General features: G+C 36.9%; 1 protein-coding gene across 1 annotated transcript in view; it reads left to right on the top strand.

The window, feature by feature from the left end:
• The window catches only part of tbx3a (T-box transcription factor 3a), a 9225-nt gene extending 7989 nt beyond the window's left edge, over positions 1-1236 (top strand). Inside the window, exon 7 of the mRNA XM_077237508.1 lies at positions 1-1236. This exon is cut by the window's left edge and continues 588 nt beyond it. The gene's annotated coding sequence lies outside the window, so the exon portion shown is untranslated.
• Positions 1237-4819: the final 3583 nt, after the last annotated feature.

Genomic DNA, 4819 nt, shown 5'->3' on the forward strand with positions numbered 1-4819 from the left:
TGAAAACGAGTGAGTGAATTCGGAACATTATCTGTACACTCGTTATTGTAGTGCAATGTGGGATTGAATAAGAGCACTCAGTAGTCAAGTCACCTTCGTTTATATAGCGCTTTTAACAATATAGATTGTTTCAAAGCAGCAATACGTCCACTATGGTTTCGGACACCACATAACGCCCTATCTGAGGTATAGGGGCGATTTCGGATTCAGTCTTTGGGTTTTCTCTTCCCCCTCCCAAAAATTTGAATACCAGAAGTATTGAACAGCGAACAGTTTGACAAGAGACTGAATAAACGAATAAAGCTGCTGCTCCTCTGTGTGTTGTATACGTCAGGTTGACTGTGATTTAATTTAATATGCACTCTGATAGGTTATTGCTTTATTTGAATATGATATTCATTTATCGGATGTGCTTGAAAAAATACTCATACTTTAAATGTATCGGAGGCATATTGCATGTCAAAGACCAGACCGAATCAAGACTGCTGTTTTTTAAGTTCACTGTTCTGTTCTAAGCGCAAATTCTCGGAAATCTATATCATTGTTTTAAGAACATTGCAGTGTGAGGAGATTTCGCAGTAAACCCTTTACCTAGTATATATATATACATAATTGTTTTATTTATTTTGTTTTCGTAAATTGAGGAAGGCAGTCTCAAACATTAATGTTGTTTGAATCTGTCCAAATGTGTCAATCTTTCCACCGATTACTTATTAATTAACAGACGCGGTACTAAAACTGCTTATAAAATCCAGCTTCGAGATAAACTGGGAAAAGGGATCATGTGGATCAAAAATGGATCATATGATTATAATAAATACAAATGTAAATAACGATATATATAACATATTTATGTAATTATTTCATATGAATATGCTTGTAAATATAACTGAGGATCTTTGTTTGTTTGTCTGTTTGAGGAAGCTTAATTTAATTTATTATGTGTAAAATAGTTTGTGAGCATTTTCCATGATGATTATTTCACCCGTAACACCACAGCGGAAAAATAATGTGCCATCGTTTTGATTAACTGTTGTGTGTTTAAGTGCTTTGGTTCAGACAAATTAAAGGCGATAACACAATGCATCAATGGCTTGAAAGCAATGACACTTTTCTTTCACATCAACTGAGAATGCTTTAGTCAGAGTGTGTGTTTGAATTGACTTTCTGTGACCTATGAGCCTAAACTGCCGAAAAGTGCAGAAAAGCGTAAGGAAATAAAGGTTTTCCATTGTGTTCGGACTCCAACGTGCTTCATTTGAATCATCCTAAACCTTCAACACATTAATTAAACTTTATATATTTCTCTAACATTTTGAAAAAGACGATAGCAATTGCGTGTTTTTAACCAAATAAAACTGATCGTTTGTTATTAATTCATTAATTCCCATAGTGCATTCAAATAAACGCACTAATCAAAATGAAGTCATCCTACTCATAATAAAATAATTCATTCAAAAGTTGATAAGATACTTTCTTGTTATACAGAGCAAGTGAAAACAAATCTGAACCTGTCACAGAACGAACTCTTGCGTGTACATTAAGCGTCAGGTGTTTATTAGATCGATGTGAACCTGAAAGAATGTAAAATTCAGTTTCTGGAGCCTCGAGTCAGAGTTTATCAAGAGTGTATCTTTATTTGTATAAAGTAAGGTTAATAAGTAACGGCATCGGCGCTGAAGAACAGTGGTAAACAGCGTGTAAACTATCGCAATTGCTCCTTCTATTGCTCACCTGGCGCCTCTGTTATCAGACTCGTGTTTATTACACGTCTGAGTCGTGCTGAGATAAACTCGAGATAGCGCCACCCATCGGTCAAAGAGCAAAGGACATGTCAGCTCAAACACGCATGCAAACATGTTCTCGGCAGGGTTCCCCTGAAAAAACTGGCTATTAAAGGTGTATATAATTACACGAAGGACTTCATTTACAGCAAATAATGCTGATAATCTTCTAGTCACGAAAGACTATAATATATCAATTAAGAATCAGTGGATTCTGAGCTAAACATGTATCGCTGTACGCTTATACACTTCTCATATACAGTATAGGTCAGACTGGGTTCAGTGTTTGCCTGTTTGACTAATGTAGTCTATGAAAACAATACTATAATAGTCGAAATATAGCGAGGTGAAGAAAACTTCCCGTGTTCTTTGTCAAAACACTAAATTAAAAAAGCGGAGGGGGAATGATTATTTAAAATATATGAATGTTAGATATCAGACATGGACAATCTTTCATGCATGTTAGGTGTGACTGAACTGGGATCTGTAGAAGCACAAAAGCTTAAAAAGATCCGTCATCATATCGTTCTAAACCAGAATGCACGTATTCTTTTATTTCTCTTCTTTATAACACAAAAGAAGAAGCCTCAGGTTTCTATCATCGTTCTTCAAAATAACCTCGTGTTCAAAGATGAAATAAAGTCATGTTTCGGGAGTACATGACAGAATTCATGCCAAGTCAAAAGATGATAAGATGCATAATATAGGCTACAAATAATTCAATCATTTTTACGACATAATAACATAAAATAAAACAATAAAATAAAAATCGAATGAGAATACAAAAAGACGACGGATAACCTAAAAATTCTAATTCAATATTTCTAGAAGGATATTCACTGATGGGGCTATTAGATTAAATGGCTCTTATTGGATTGGTTCCCAATTATAATAGTTTCACCTAAATATTGAACAAAGGATGAAAATTAAAGCATGACTGAACCTGTGATCGCGAAACGCTGGCTCTGGTGTGATTGCTGTCGGTGTAAAGTGTAAAAAGTGTAAAAGGCGAATGTTCAACGTTGCAATGCATTACCAGTACATCATTTATAATGCTGGTAATATCTATGTAGTTTGAAAACAAGTATGGAAAACATTTAATCTCTGTGTTCGCCCTGATGAACGTGATTACAGCGCCACCTGCTGGTGGACTGAAGCTCTGAGAATCACATTTCACTTTCACTCTTTTACATGTGTTTGTGTGTGACAGAAATCTATAGGCATCTATTCATATTTCGAACATACTCTCTTTCTGTAGCAAAACTGATCGCTTTTTTAAATGATTCATTACTTTCCATATACTGCATTCAAAGGGATATTTTATTTGTAAATAAATCCACATTTTAATGTCCTAGTTAAAGTATACTAAACAACTAGATCATGAGACAGGTTAATAAATATGTATAGCCTACTATCCATAAAGATAATGCTTTGAAAATAAACTGTAAAAAAATATATATGATTATTAAGTTATGACAACATATGTTTTTACATTGCTTTAACTCATCAAAATAAGTTAGTCAATTTTCACATTTCTTATTAATTGTACAAGATTCAACTAATTTTTAAGTCAGTTTAGTGTAATTTTAGTTGAAATTACTTAAAAATCCAAGTTGATTGTACTTGATATTATTAAGGCAGTAAATAGTTTACAGCTTCAGTTTTCCTCAATATAGCAAATCATTGGAGAATGTTATTCCTCCGTACATCTTCGAAGTGTCTTTTAAATGCTCAATAATGCATCACCTGTGTTATTATGTGCAATTGTTCATAGTGTAGCAGTTAAATGGAATGATAATTGACTTCATTATGGCCAAAAAAAAATGATATGTCAAAATATCTTCTTTTATGTTCCAGAGGAGAAAGACAGCGACGATTAATCAATGAGGACAGAATGATCATTTGGGTTGAACTCCACCTTTAATATCAACACACCCAGAAAGAGTTCAGTTCTCAGTTCTGTTGCACGAACACACACACACACACACACACACACACACACACACACACACACACACACACACACACACACACACACACACACACACACACACACACACACACACACACACACTCGATGACTCAGAGATACTGGAGTGACTCATCTTCATCATCATCTTCATCAACAGGAGAAGATAGGCAGGAGCATGTGTTCGTCTCACACACACACACACACACACACACACACACACACACACACACACACACACACACACTCGATGACTCAGAGATACTGGAGTGACTCATCTTCATCATCATCTTCATCAACAGGAGAAGATAGGCAGGAGCATGTGTTCGTCACACACACACACACACACACACACGCACACACACACACACACACACACACACACACACACACACACACACACACACACACTCGATGACTCAGAGATACTGGAGTGACTCACCTTCATCATCATCTTCATCACCAGGAGAAGATAGGCAGGAGCATGTGTTCGTCTCACACACACACACACACACACACACACACACACACACACACACACACACACACACACACACACACACACACACACACACACACACACACACACACACACACACACACACTCCTCCACCCCTGCTCAAGGCCAAACGTGCAGCTCCTGATCTTTCCCGCATTCAGACCAACACACACACACACACACACGCACGCACGCACACACACACACACACACACAGACACACACGCACGCACGCACAATTACTCACACACACACACACACACACACGCACGCACGCACGCACGCACGCACACACACACGCACGCACGCACGCACGCACGCACGCACGCACACTTACTCACACACACACACACACACACACACACACGCACACACACACACACACACACACACACACACATCACATCACATTTTAAAAATTAGAAAAACTATGAAGAAACAAAAATACATTAAATGTGAAGTGTCACGCAGGGAATATTGGGAATGTCAATTTACGTTTTTCACCGTATATAATTATTTATATTAACTTTTCACGCCCAAAAACTGTAAACTTAAGTGTAATAAATA

This window comes from Siphateles boraxobius, unplaced genomic scaffold (assembly GCF_051911475.1).
Source record: "Siphateles boraxobius isolate OS27281-9 unplaced genomic scaffold, OSU_SipBor_1 202, whole genome shotgun sequence".
Classification (NCBI taxonomy): Eukaryota; Metazoa; Chordata; class Actinopteri; order Cypriniformes; family Leuciscidae; genus Siphateles; species Siphateles boraxobius.